This window comes from Chiloscyllium plagiosum, chromosome 2, assembly GCF_004010195.1.
Source record: "Chiloscyllium plagiosum isolate BGI_BamShark_2017 chromosome 2, ASM401019v2, whole genome shotgun sequence".
In the NCBI taxonomy this organism is placed as follows: Eukaryota; Metazoa; Chordata; class Chondrichthyes; order Orectolobiformes; family Hemiscylliidae; genus Chiloscyllium; species Chiloscyllium plagiosum.
Window position 1 is genome coordinate 44825412 of NC_057711.1, and position 15932 is coordinate 44841343.

Consider the following 15932-nt stretch of genomic DNA (forward strand, 5'->3'; position numbering starts at 1 on the left):
AGAACACCGAATGGAGAATTCACCACAAAGGTATACAGGAAAGCCACACACACAGACCAAGTCCCGAACAACGAAAGCAACCACCCCAACACACACAAAAAAAATTGGGACTCATAACAGCACACAAACCAACAGCCACTCTCAGACAACACCTCACCAGAATGAAGGACCCAATAACCAGCATGAGCAAAAGCAATTTAGTGTACATACTCCCATGCAAGGACTGCACAAAACACTACAAAGGACAAACAGGAAGACAGCTAACGATCCGTATCTATGAACACCAACTAGCCAAGAAACGACACGACCAGCTATCCTTAGTAGCCACACACGCAGATGATAAGCAACATGAATTCGACTGGGACAACACTACTATTATAGGACAAGCCAAACAGAGAACAGCCAGGGAATTCTTAGAGGCATGGCACTCATACAGATTCAATCAATCAATAAGCACATCGACCTGGACCCAATATACCGACTGCAACGGACAGCTGGAACTGACAACCAGAAGCGGCAGATTCAAACCACTACAAATGCCGGAGGAAACATCACAGAAGCGCTTCACAGGAGGCTCCCAAGCATTGAGGATGTCACCTAGACAGGGGACGAAACGTCTGCACCAGAAATTCCCAACTCGGCGAACAGAACCACAACAACGAGCACCTGAGCTACAAATCTTCGCACAAACTTTGAATGGGGGTCGATGCCATGGAGGATCTCTAGGAGGTGAAGACATTGGTTAGGCTATTTTTGAAATATTGTGTGTAATTCTGGTCTCCCTCCTATAGGAAAGAAGTTGTGAAATTTGGAAAGGTTCAGAAAAGAATTACAAGGATGTTGCCACGGTTAGAGAGTTTGAGCTATACGGAGATACTGAAAAGGCTGGGGCTCTTTTCCCTGGAGCGTCGGAAGCTGAGGGGTGACCTTATAGAAGTTTATAAAATCATAAGGGGCATGGATTGGACAAGTAGACAAGGTCTTTTCCTTAGGTTGGGGGAGTTCCAGACCTAGAGGACATAAGTTTAGGATGAGATGGGAAAGACTGAAAAGGGACCTAAGGGGCAACCTTTTCACGCAGAGGTGGTGCATGTATGGAATGAGCTGCCAAAAGAAATGGTGAATGCTGGCACAATTACAACATTTAAAAGGCATCTGGATACGTATATGAATAGGAAGGATTTAGAGGGATCTGGGCCAAGTGCTGGCAAATTGGACTAGATTAATTTAAGATATCTGATCAACATGGATGAGTTTGACCGAACGGTCTGTTTCCATGTTGTACGTCTCGATGATTCTATAACTGAAGCCTCGGAGACCTCCAAGATAATCTTCCAATCCAGGGTCTATCCCACAGTACAAGATGAGATGTGCTCGCATTTCTTCTTCCAGAATATGCGCAGGGAGAGCTCTGTGTTCAACAGTCTGAAGGAAAAATATGGATAGATAACATCGTCTCAGGCTAACATACTGAGGATCAGCAAATCATTCCATCCCAGTCTGTATGATATGAAGCCCATAGACAGTACAGGCTCCCAGTCATTCCTGTCATCTATCATGGAGGTCTTAGCCATTATCTCTGATGAGCTGACGAAAGCCCTCAAGTCATTAAAAAGGAATAAAACTCCCAGAAGTGATGGCTTTCCAACTGAGTTGTATACAGCTCTGTGGGGCTTGATTGGCCAGGATCTGCATGAGACGTACGACAGTATGCTTCTGTCAGGTTCCATGGGGAAAGGTATCAACAACCTCATCTACAAGAGGGAGGAAATTAGAAATTGGCAAACAATCTCATTGCTGAATGCAGACTACAAAATCCTGTCTAAGGGTATTGCCAGCCGGGTCAGGTCTGTTCTCCCAACCAAACCTGTGCTCAATCAGGCAGGACGATTTCTGAGAGCCTCATGCTATTCACTCAGACTAAAAGAAGGCTAATGCACACGGAAATGTGGGACCTGCTGTCCGGAATGGACTTTGGGGAGGGAATCCAATTGGATCCAACTGATCTACACAACCATCATTAGTGCAGTCTCAATCAATGGATGGGAATCAGAAAACTTCCCGATCAGATCCAGAGTTACACAGGGCGAACCTGCCTCGTTTGTGTGTTACATAGAGCACTTTACTGAGTCCATCAGGAAAGCCTGAGAGGGGTGACTATTCCAGGCAGCAGCAGATTGTAGGTCAAAGCCTACCTGTACAATGATAATACCACCGTTTTCTGCTCGGATCAGCTGTCAGTGTGTAGATTTATGAGCATCTGTGATCAGTTTGAACTGGCCTCAGAAGCCAAGGTAAATTGAGGAAAGTGTGAGCAATGTTCTTTGGAAACTGGGCCTACCAATCTCTATCCTCTTCACCCTCAGGACAGATTAACTGAAGATGCTAGGAATATATTTCAGAGGGGCCAGGGTGTGAGCAGAATCTTGCCGGGAGTGCATTGCCAACGTGGAGCAGAACTGGTCTTTTCAGAGCCTCGCCCTTTACGTTATCAGAAAAACCTCGTCATCAAATGTGAGGCAATCTGTTGTATATGAGGCAGGTCTGACCATTCCCTAAAATTGCACTGTTTTAGTCACCCAAGCATCTTCCACTTCATCTGGAGGTCTAAGATGGATTCTGCCTACAGAGACTCCATATACAAAACTCTGGATAAGAGGAAGACCATCATCCTGATGGCCAACTTTGTGTGCAGCTGTATAAAGCTGGGCATGTACCCTCATTAGGCAAACACCAAATGTCAATATATACTGAAGTTCTACTTGTCCCCAGTGTTGCGAAGTTTGGGACTGGCCTTGTTGCCATGGAACACCCCACGTAGTTTGACTGTTCCATATCACCTGTCCTTCATGGATAAATTTGCAAAGGAAAGCATCTTTGACCACAGGTCCATCTGAAACTGATCAGCAGGGAACATCCTTGAGATCCTGAGGGAAAAGGAGAGGATGAATCCTGTTGGGCTGTTCCCTGTGCAGACTGAAAGTCATTTAGCAGAATGCCTCATCACCAGAACTTTCCAACAAGCATCAAGACATCGCTTGGCTGGTGGTGAGAAGGGTACTACCTGTGAGATCCTTCATGTATGCTTGCTCAGTCTGCGCCACTGCATGCTGCCCTCAAAGCAACTGCGGCGGTGGGGGAGTTGAGACTTTCACACATCTCCTTCTGAAATATGCCTTTGCTAAGGAAATCTGGATAAAGATGCAATGGTTCTGGTCTAGGTTCATTCCAGGCAGTTCCATGAAATGGAACTCTGTGGTTTATGGCCTATTCCCCAGGATGCACACCAAGACACATCAAATGCGCCTGGAGGACCATTAATTCTGTGAAAGATGCTCTTTGGTCTTCCCTAAACTTGTTGGTCTCCCAGAAAAAGGTGTTGATGTCGACTGTGTGTGCAGACTGGCACATCCAAGGTCCAGGGATACGTACTGAGGGATGCACTAAAGCTTAGGGCAGCTCCTGCCAAGGCTCAATGGGTAAAGAACACTGTCTGAGGTCTTCCTGCTGAAGTTAAGTGGGGGTCCATTCAGGAATTGGACCCTCCTAGTGCCTCAGATTTATGTAAATACAGTACTGTATATGTAAGAGATGTCTGGTTTTTGGGATAAAGTTTCCTTGATAATCTACTGTACAGAACACAATTGAGTTTGTGACTATGTATATAGCCAATGATAATTTTTATGAATAAAGTATATTTTTGAAATTAAAAAGGTCTTCCAAAGCAAGGAGTTAGCCTTGACCAAATGTTGCAGACTGACACATTCCAAGGCCCAGAACTACATGCTGAGGGATCCACTAAAGCCTGAAGCAGCTGCTGCTTAGGCGCAATGGGGAAAGACCACCATCTAAGGTCTTTCTGTCAAAGTACAATGGGAGTCCATTCAGTTATTGAACCACCCTGTTTGCTTCAAATGCATGTAAATATAGTCTTGTATAAGTAAGAAATGTTTTGGGTTTGTTTGTACTACATTTTGAATACAGATTGAACTGCTCTAGTGACTATGTATGTACATATAGACTTATATAAATAAGTATATTTTTGAAATAAATAAGAACTCCATCGAGAATGTGCCCTTGCAAAGAAGGTCTGGAGAGGGATGCACTGGTTTCTGACCAGGGTCATCCTGAGCAGCTCCATGATGTAGATCTCTGTGCTGTACAGTCTATTCGCCAGGACATACACACAGACCAGCAAGATCATCAACTTGGTAAAACTCTTTCGTCTGTCCAAAATGTTTTGACCTTCCAGTGTAAAGAGTTAGCAGGAGCTGATAATCAGATTTTAACAACGAGTGTTCCTGTGGCCCATGTCAGTGCCAATCTTCAAACTTCCATCTATTCTAATCCCATTTTCCAGCACATCGCCCATAGCCTTGTATAGTATTGCTGTTCGAGTGTTCACCTAAATACAGAAGACCCTCGATTATCAATTATTCAAATATCGAATTATCGGAAGGGGATGTCAAGGTCCCAATAGAAACATCACGTCAAAGAGCCTGATCGCGTCTTTTGTTTACAGGTACAATGATTAACAATGAACTCAGCTGACTGAAATGGGAGCAGGGTGGGGTCAGGCGGAGGACGGATGTGGTTTGTGGGGTAGGGTGGTTGCAGACGGGATTGGGGGCAGTTGGATTTGGGGGCGGGCAGGGGGTGGGGTTGCGGGCTCGCGCACAGTGTGCTGCTGCCAAGTCTTCTGCACGGGGAGCAGACTTCACAGAAAACTCCGAGCCCCAGAGGAAATCAATTAACCAAATGATTAGTTATCCAAATGAAATAATGCCCGCCGATCTCATTCGGATAGTCGAGGTCCTATCCCCCCTAGTCTAGGGACTTCACACATACGTTCGAGACACCACCCACGCCCTCCACCTTCTCCAAGACTTCCATTTTCACAGCCCCCAACGCCTCATCTTCACCGTGGCCATCCAGTCCCTCTACATCTCCACCCACCATGACCAGGGCCTCCAAGCCCTCCGTTTCTTCCTCTCTCAATGTCCCCAACAGTACTCTTCCACTGACACTCTCATTCGTTGGCTGAACTGGTCCTCACTCTTAACAATTTCTCCTTCAAATCCTCCCACTTCCTCCAGACCAAAGGGGTAGCCATGGGCACCCGTATGGGCCCCAGCTATGCCTGTCTCTTTATTAGCTACGTAGAACAGTCCATCTTCCATAGTTACACCAGCACTACACCCATCTCTTCCTCCGCTACATTGATGACTGCATCGGCGCCACCTCGTGCTCCCGCGAGGAAGTTGAGCAGTTCATCAACTTCACCAACACATTCCACCCCAACCTTAAATTCACCCGGGCCATCTCTGACACCTCCCTCCCCTTCCTGGACCTCTCCATCTCCATTAATGACGACCGACTTGACACTGACATTTTTTACAAACCCACCGACTCCCACAGCTACTTGGATTACACCTCTTCCTACCCTACCTCCTGCAGAAATGCCATCCCGTATTCCCAATTCCTCCACCTCCGCCGTATTTGCTCCCAGGAGGACCAGTTCCACCACAGAACATGCCAGATGGCCTCCTTCTTTAGAGATCGCAATTTCCCTTCCCACGTGGTTGAAGATGCCCTCCAACGCATCTCATCCACAACCCGCACCTCCGCCCTCAAACCTCACCCCTCCAGCCGTAACAAGGACAAAACCCCCCCTGGTCTTCACTATCCATCCTACCAATCTTCGCATTAACTGCATCATCCGCTGACATTTCTGCCACCTCCAAACGAACCCCACCACCAGAGATATATTTCCATCTCCACCCCTTTCCACAAAGACCGTTCCCTTCGTGGCTACCTGGTCAGGTCCACACCCTCCCCAACAACCCACCCTCCTATCCTGGCACCCTCCCTTGCCACCGCAGGAATTGCAAAACCTGCGCCAACACCTCCTCCCTCACCACCATCCAAGGCCCCAAAGGAGCCTTCCACATCCATCAAAGTTTCATCTGCACATCCACCAAAGTCATTTATTGTAACCATTGCTCCCGATGCGGTCTCCTCTACAATGGGGAGATTGGACGCCTCCTCGCAGAGCGCTTCAGGGAACATCTCCGGGACACCCGCACCAATCAACCCCACTGCCCATGGCCCAGCATTTCAACTCTCCCTCCCACTCTGCCGAGGACATGCAGGTCCTGGGCCTCCTCCACTGCCGCTTCCTCACCACCCAACGCCTGGAGAAAGAATGCCTCATCTTCCGCCTTGGAACACTTCAACCCCAGGGTATCAATGTGGACTTCACCAGTTTCCTCATTTCCCCTCCCCCACCTTACTCCAATTCCAACCTTCCAGCTCAGCACCATCCTCATGACCTGTCCTACCTGCCAACCTCCCTTCTCACTTATCTGCTCCACCCTCCCCTCTGACCTATCACCTCCATCCCCACCCCCATTCACTTATTGTACTCTTTGCTACCTTCTCCCCACTCCCCCCATTTATCTCTCCACCCTGGAGGCTTCCTGCCTCTATTCCTGATGAAGGGCTTTTGCCCGAAACGTCGATTTTCCTGCTCCTCGGATGCAGCCTGACCTGCTGTGTTTTTCCAGCACAACTCTGATCTAAATTCTGGTTTCCAGCATCTGCAGTCCTCACTTTTGCCGAGGTTCCTCTAAATTTTGGTATTGCTGGTTCTGGAGCACAAGTCCTCAATACTATTGGTAGAATGTTGTCAAGATTCATATCCTTTGCAGTTCCATTTTTTTTCAGCCATTTCTTTGATATCATGTTGAATGTATCAAGTTGTTGAAGACTGGCTTCTGTGATAGCAGGGACCTCAAAGAGCAGACCAAGATGGATGATCTACTCAGCCCTTCATGCTGAATATGATTGTAAATTTTATCAATTATCTTTGGGATGTTTATTGTGACTCCCACTATAAAAAACAATCCAAAATATTGATTTCAATTATCTGCCATTTCTTTGTTCCCCAATATTGATTGTTGCATCCTCCAAAGGCTGGAGTTACATCCATCAATGTAAGTGGAATTTATTCCTTCAAAATTGTGAATTGGAGACAGTTTTGGGGGTGTGTGTGTGTGTGTGTGAAGGCAGAACTTCGTACTGTTTGGTTTTACGACAGTAGTCCTGTGTTGTAGCTTCATCTGGACGTCGTACTGTTTGGTTTTACGACAGTAGTCCTGTGTTGTAGCTTCATCTAGACGTCATACTGTTTGGTTTTACGACAGTAGTCCTGTGTTGTAGCTTCATCAGGTTCATTTACCATTTGGGTGTGTCTACTGCTACTTTTGGTATGCCTTGCTGCATTCTTCTTTGAATCACAATTGATCCCCCAGCTTGCTGGTAATGATAATGGCCATGAGGTTGCAGATTGTGGCTGATAACAAACTTGCTGATGACTTTCTGCGTCACTCTAAATAAAACTCTCCATTTGTCGAGCCTTCTCCTCTACTATCCTGGAGGGGATACTTCTGGCACTGAACCTTTTGCCACCTCTGCTCGCTCATGATTAGCAACTTCCCTTGACATCATTTTTGCTTCCTTGTGTCCTTCTTCACCAACATCTATAATTCAGTACCAGAAATGAGGACCCTTATGAATTCCTCTGTACCCATAGTTAACCATAATCTTAAAATACAATGTCTTATAACCAAATCCTTTTGAATTGTGAAGAATACTTTTTAAATGTCAAGCAATATCACCCAATAGGTAAACCCAGAGAAACCAAATCTATCATCTCTCAAAAATCAACAGATTTGGTTATAAAAATCACAAGACCTAAAAAAATGTAGGAACAGGATAAGGCTGCTCAGCCCTTCGAGTCTGCTTTGCCATTCAATAGAATCATGGTTGATAAGTTGCTTTTTCTTGAACAAACCAGGGGACATTGACGGTTCATCATCTTTTTGTGGAGTCTGGGTCACAAGGGGAGGGTGTTAGAAAGCAAGGGCAAAAAGGGTGGTATCAGAGACCACCAAATTGTACCCATCCATTCCTCTGATTGGCCCCCAAGATTGGAGCAATTTGAGGACATCTCCAAAACTTGGTGTGCAGTTCACCATGATTTCCCAGTCACAAAACTAGCCATCTTGTTCACATGTTTGGGAGGTTGTAAGTTAAGGCCCTTAAATGGCCATTAATTGACTACTTTAGGGCCTTAAATGCTGGTGAAGTAAAGAAGTATCCCTTGTACCTTCTCACTCAGCACTTAATTGCAGAGATGTTAGAATTCTACCTCAAATCTCCACACGTATTAAAGGATCCAATTTCCCACCAGATTAGAAAAGTAAAGTACAGAAAGAACCCGTACCAGATGTTTTAACAATCTATCCAATTAGTAACACTTACCCACTTTGTCCCTATAGCCCTGTAGATTGCTTTTTCACTTTCAAGTGTTTATCCAATTCTCTTTTGAGAGGTCCTTTTGAATCTATTTCTGCCACCTTTTCAGACAATACATTCCAGATCTTCTTAATAATTTGTGAAGCAGAAATAAATAGAGGGATATGTTGAAAGGTTTAGATGAAATAAGATGGGAGGAACTTCTTACGGTGTAAGGAGGATTTCACCTGAGTCATGGAATCCAATTTATGCTCTCCAATTATTATTTCTTAACATCACTTGAGTTCTTTTCCAGATAAATATACTTTTTACATTTAACTTTTGAACAGATGTCGGTAGACCAACCTAGCAAATAGTAAAATGAGTAACCAAATTGCATGTTTCTGCACTAAAATATCTTAAATCTGCAAATAAAAATCATTCTGGCAGTTAGAAAAATCTTTTGTCTCAACTATTATCTTTTGTTCACAAACATAAAATTCAATTACATAAATAACAGTAAAAAGAAACAAAACATCTTAACATTATCTGCAGAAAATAAGTTGCAACTCAAAACTAGACTCAGCCAAATGGACCAATGTAATATTTTGCAGTCCTGTATCTTAGTACATTTCTAAATGTCAGTAAGGCCACACAAGTTGTGCACCATTATGAAGGAATAGTGCACAGAAAATGCTCAAACCTAGTTGCCATAACTAGAAGATTAATTTTCTTACATGATTCATGTAATGTGGTCTACTACTGGAAAATGGACTTGCCTCGATTTACGAAGCCTTGTGCCAGACAACCCTATTTCAGAAATGAAGCATATCCAAGATTATTTTTGGTATGCTGTGAAATGTGTAGGTACAGTTGCTACTATTCTGCAATGTTTATTGTGCAGCAACAAAACTTTAGACTTAATTTTAAGTTTTGTATTCCTGTTCTAAAAGAACATCCTACATGCACCATTACATTTCTCACTTAGTATAGTCACTGGTTTTTCTTTCGATTTTTACGACAATGTTCTATCCACAGGAGAAGCAGGACTTACAAAAGTGCCTTTTCGAGGGCCTATCTCAAGACTTTAGAATCCTCTCACAAGGTGGCAAGTGGGGCTTAAATTTACCTTAAAATGTAAGCCTCTTGCAAGAATGAACATGCTCATAAACTGCCAATAAACAACATTAGTAGCAGTGGCAATGTAATTTTGAGATGGCCTAATAACATACTCATCTGTTTATTTCCCTGGGCTTTACTGATTTTTGTAAGGTGTAGTATCTGTTTACCCATGGCACAGATATTCCATGCCCTGATAGTTTTTGGAGCAGTGAAAACTGGAGTTAAGCATAGGACCCTGCAGATTTCCAGATGTAGCTGACTCTGTGGGAGTTGCCTGGGAAATTGAAGATTCTGAAAGGGAATTTCCTTGTATTTGGGACTCTCTGAAAATTCTTTAACATCAGAGAATTCAGAGAGTTTTGCTTTCATTAAGCTACTAATTACCCAAGAAAAGGTAGACACCTAGTCTATCTCCTGGATATCTACTAATCTGACATCTCAATTTATGACCCTGTCTCCCCAACGACATCACTGAATCCTTGCACCTTCAGGACTCTAAGCAACCACTACCAACCCCCTCCCCACCCCACCAAGACCAGATTCTACTACCCAGAACCATGAGAAATTCCTCCATCTAGAGCTGATACACCCCTCATCTGCCAGCCCTAACATTTTCCCTCTGTTGCTGGTCCTGGCATCCTACTCCACCTTTCAACTCCAAAGTCCCATTTGCCTCCCAGCCCTAACACCTAAACCCCTTCTCTTGCCATCAGGCTGAGAGTTAACATTGATCAGATACTTGACTGAACGAGCCATATAAATACTGTATCCACAAAAGCAAGTCAAAGTTTATTGATTATCTGGGTAATCCAAGATGGAGGACAGGAAAAAAAATGTGGGTCTAAGAGCTGCTTCTTTTTTGAGGTATTTTAGGTGTTGGAGGTGATTTTCTTGAATTTCAGAACCAGAAATGATTGTTTAATATGCTGTATTGGAACTTTGGGGAAAAAAGATCAAAACAACGGCACTTTTAAAAGAAGGAAGACAGACAAAAGGCAGCAACCTTTTGAGTGACCTGCTAACTGACACAGCAGTGAACCTGCACAGTTGCTGCCTTTGCTGTTTGAGTTCATGTATCTGTGGACATCACAGTGTGTCTCGTAAAAGTTAACAATTAGCAAAATTCAGAGCTGACCTTGGAGGAACCTGTGTAGGAGAGCTCAATAGAGGAACAGATAAGTGCATAGTTTTTAATGTAAAACCTTGCTGTAAGTCTACATTAGTGAGTAGAGTGGGTTCTTTCTTGATTATATGTTTTATTATGATCTGTCTTTGATGACATTTTAGAAATATAAACCATAAGTATAAAGTTAGCTTGGAGCACTTTTTTAGAGCAAAAAGATAGTGCTGTTTTCTGGGTCTGTAGATTGTGAAGGAGCAGTGATGGTCTTTAGGAGAGTGATATGCTCTTCCTGTCAAATGTGGGAGTTTAGGGAGAGTTTCCATGCTACTGATGATTATGTCTGCAGAAACTGTCTTCGGTTGTGAATTCTATCAAATCGCATGGATAGGGTGGAGCGGCAATTAGAGGCACTGAGGATTTTACAACAGCTAGGGGGTGTGATGGATGGCAGTTATAGGAAGAGAGAAAAGCCACAGATACAGTCAGGTAAATGGATTAAATGCAGGAAAGGTAGGAGGGGTAGGCAGGTAGTGCAGAAGTCTTCTGTGGCTATCCCCATTTCAAACAAATATGCTGTATTGGAAAATGTAGAGGGTGATTGGCTCTCAGGGAAATGTAGCATGAACAGCCAAGTTTCTGGTATCAAGACTGGCTCTAATGTAATGAGGGGTGCGTCAGGTTCCAAGCAATCGATTGTGATAGGGGACTCTTTAGTCAGAGGCACAGACAGATGTTTCTGCGGTCAGTAGCAAAAAATCAGAATGGTGTGTTGCCTCCCTGATGCAAAGATTAAGAATATCTCAGAGAGGGTGCAGCAGGAGGTCATTGTACAAATTGGTACTGATGACACAGGAAGGGGAAAGGATGAACTCTGAAGGGAGAATATAGAAAGTTAGGCAGGAAATTAAAAAGGAGGTTCTCGAGAACCGTAATATCTGGATTACTCCCGGTAATATGAGCTAGTGAAGGTAGGAATAGGAGGATAGAGCAGATGAATGCGTGGCCGAGGAGCTGGTGCAGGGGAGAAAGGTTCACATTTTTGGATCATTGGAATCTCTTCTTGGATAGAAGTGACCTGTACAAGTAGGACGGATTGCATCTGAATTGGAAGGGGACTAATATACTGTCAGGGAGATTTGCTAGAGCAGATTCCCAATCTGCAACCTCTCTCACTTAGAAGGATAAGGGCAGCAGATATATGTGAACATTACCACCTGCAAATTCCCTGGCAAGGCACATATTATCCCTACCATTCCTTCATAGTAACCAGATCAAAATACTTCATAGTAACTGGGTCAAAAACCTGGAATCTCAAGGCAGGCAATCACCATCACCCAGAGGAACAAGTCAGATCTTGTGACAGCAAGTTAGGTAAAGCAAGATGGAGAAAGTGAGGACTGCAGATGCTGGAAATCAGAGTCAAAAAGTGTGGCCCTTGAAAAGCGCAGCCGGTCAGGCAGCATCAGAAGAGCAAGAGAGTCAACGCTTCGAGCATAAGTTCTTCAACATTCTTGATGAAGAGCTTATGCTCAAAACCTCTTATCTCCTGCTCCTCAGATACAGAAAATCTGCTGTGGTGAAGAGACTGTTGTACATCTCCTTTGGAATGTGTCTTTGAAAGAAAGGCTGGAAAAAGATAGTATTTTTCTTTGAGGTTTTTCCTAAGCAGCGTCTAATACAGGACTGTGCTCTGCAGGCTGTTCCCCGGGATGCATACTGAAATAAACATCAACAGCACTTGGTGGACTATCACCTCGGTGAAAGAGACTCTTATCTGCCTGAAACTTATTGGTCTTCCAATGCAAAGAGTTGACCTCAAGCAAATATAGACTAGTACAGTCCAAGGTCTAGGACTACATGCCGAGAACTTGCTATATCTTGGTGCAACTGCTTCCAAAATGGAGTAGGGAAGGCCATCATGTTCTGCCTGAATATAAGAAGAGTCTGTTAGGTTAAGAGATCCTCATGTAGCTTTAGTTGTAATATAAATATGTCCTTGTCTTGTTTATAAAATGCCTTTTTTGTTGCAACTGGATTGAAGCTGTTATGGGGAATGTCAAAATTTGACTACTTTCTGCAATTAGTACTAATCTGTTTTGTGCCTTTTATATTTACTTATAGATAATTTATGAATAAGGCATGTTTTTGAAATAAAGAAAAGAAAAAAAGTAAACAGCAAGAGAGTAATTGAAGATTAATTCATGGCAAGGCAGCTCAGTGTGATGGAATGCTCCTGCTGTGCAATGTAGGAAGTCATGGATGCTCGCAGTGTCCAGGGTGGCCACTTGTGTAGAAGACATATCCAGTTGCAGCTAGTAGAAATCCACATTTCAGATCTGGAACACCATCTGACGTCACTGTGGAATATCCACAAGGCGACGACCTTTATGGATAACATTTTTAGTGAGATGGTCATACCGCAGGTAAAGCATGCCCAGGCAGAAAGGGAATGGCTGACCATGAGACAGAGTAAAGACAGCAGGCAGGTACTGCAGGAGTCCCCTGGGGCTATCTCTTTTTTTTTTACATTACTTACAGTGTGGAAACAGGCCCTTCGGCCAAACAAGTCCACACCGCCCCGCCGAAGCGCAACCCACCCATACCCCTACATGTACCCCTTACCTAACACTACGGGCAATTTAGCATGGCCAATTCACCTGACCTGCACATCTTTTGGACTGTGGGAGGAAACCGGAGCACCCGGAGGAAACCCATGCAGACACGGGGAGAACGTGCAAACTCCACACAGTCAGTCACCTGAGGCGGGAATTGAACCGGGTCTCTGGCGCTATGAGGCAGCAGTGCTAACCACTGTGCCACCGTGCCACCCACTTGCCACCGTGCCGCCCATCTCTCTAACAAATTTTCTGTTTTGGACAATGGGGAAAATGTCAGGGAATGCAGTGAGAGCTACGTTTGTGACATGAGCTGCATGGAAGTGGGGAGAAAAAGAGCGCAAGATCATTATTAATTGGGAATTCTATCATAAAGAGAACGTATGGATGTTTCTATGGTTACACACAGATTATCAGGATGGAATGTTGCCTCCCTAATGCCAGCATCAAGGGTACCACTGAATCGCTGCAGGGCATCCTTGCAGTGAATGGAGAACAGCCAGAGATCATGCTCCATTTGCTACTAATGGTACAGGTAAAATGAGGGATGAAATCCTGTAGCCATCATAAAGGGAGCTAGGAAATAAATTAAAAAGCAGCACTCAGAAGTAGCAGTCTGAGGATTTCTCCTCGTGCCATCTATTGGTGAGATAAGGAACAATCTACAAAGGTAGCTAATACTTAAATTATACATGATTTGGAAATGCTGGTGTTGGACTGGAGTTACAAAGTTAAAAATCACACAACACCAGGTTATAGTCCAATTGGAATCATTAGCTTTCGGAGCGCCGCTCCTTCATCAGGTGGTTCATCAAGCTTTACAGCACTTAACAAATTCACTTTTATAAAATGTATGTCCATACTGCTTCCAAACTTCTTAACTTTTTTTCTCAAATCAAGTTTGAATCTTTAAGATTTGCAAACAACATCCTGTGTCAGTAAAAACTTGATTTGTGGTGAGCTTTTTGCAGAGTCAGAGCAGGATATGATTTTAAGGAAGTCATGTTGCTTTAATTGCTGAAGATCTCCACTAGCTGCAGTGTGAACTACTGGTCTGCCACAATCATTGTATCAGAGGGAAGATACCATCTCTACCTGTGAGGCTTGTAGGAATCATAACACAGAAAGCACTGAATATGGAATATTAAAAACACAGTTTTAAAGGGGACCCAATTTATAACACTGATGACCATTTGCAACCAACTGGTCACAATTCTACAAACCAATTTTGCCAGCCAAACTACACCCTGCACACACAATCTGATGCCTGGTTGTCTACAATTTCTTCTATTACTTGAACAAAACTACAGTGCAAACATCACGCCCATTGAGTTTCAGCAACTTGCTTTTAAACGTCCTTGCAGAAAGTCCATGTCCTTGGTTTAAAATAGTTATTTTTCCATTTTGGTTCACCAGCAAAAACTTACAAAATAAAATCATACAGTTTTTAACATACTAAAATCCACGTTAGTTATAAGTTAGTCAGATGTCACTGTAGCTCAAAGTTCTGTAATCTCCATTTTAAAAATATGGTCCATTTTGATTCTTTCTGTTAAAATGAGAAAGTTCACATTACCCTACATTATACCCTATCTGTCAATTATTTCTCCCACTTAAACTGTCTATCACTTTGAAATCTATCCATGTCCTCTTTCCAACTTGCTTTCCAAGCTATCTTTGTGTGATCTGCAAACTTTGTAACCCATATTTAGTTCTCTTCATTGAAATAGTGTATAAATAGTTGACATGCCAGCATAGACACCACCCACGCCCTCCACCTCCTCGAAGACTTCCGGTTCCCCGGCCCCCAACGCCTCATCTTCACCATGGATATCCAATCCCTCTACACCTCCATCCGCCATGACCAGGGCCTCCAAGCCCTCTGTTTCTTCCTCTCCCGACATCCCCAACAGTACCCTTCCACCGACACTCTCATTCGTTTAGCTGAACTGGTCCTCACCCTTAACAATTTCTCCTTCAAATCCTCCCACTTCCTCCAGACCAAAGGGATAGCCATGGGCACCCGTATGGGCCCCAGCTATGCCTGTCTCTTTGTCGGCTACATAGAACAGTCCATCTTCCGTAGTTACACCGGCACTACACCCACCTCTTCCTCTGCTACATTGATGACTGCATCGGCGCCACCTCATGCTCCCACGAGGAGGTTGAGCAACTCATCAACTTCACCATTTCACCCCGACCTTAAATTCACCCAGGCCATACTGTAGGGAATCTAATCTAATCTCTGACACCTCCCTCCCCTTCCTGGACCTCTCCATCTCCATTAATGATGACCGACTTGACACTGACATTTTTTACAAACCCACCTACTCCCACAGCTACCTGGATTACACCTCTTCCCACCCTACCTCCTGCAAAAATGCCATCCCGTATTCCCAATTCCTCCACCTCTGCTGTATCTGCTCCAAGGAGGACCAGTTCCACCACAGAACACACCAGGTGGCCTCCTTCTTTAGAGATCGCAATTTCCCTTCCCACGTGGTTGAAGATGCCCTCCAACACATCTCGTCCACATCCCACACCTCCGCCCTCAAATCCCACCCCTTCAACCATAACAAGGACACAATCCCCCTGGTGCTCACCTTCCACCCTACCAACCTTTGCATAAACCACATCATCCGATGACATTTCCACCACCTCTAAATGGACCCCACCACCAGGGATATATTTCCCTCCCCATCCAGTTCTGCTTTCCACAAAGACCGTTCTCTCCGTGACTACCTGGTCAGGTCCACGCCCCCCCAACAACCCCC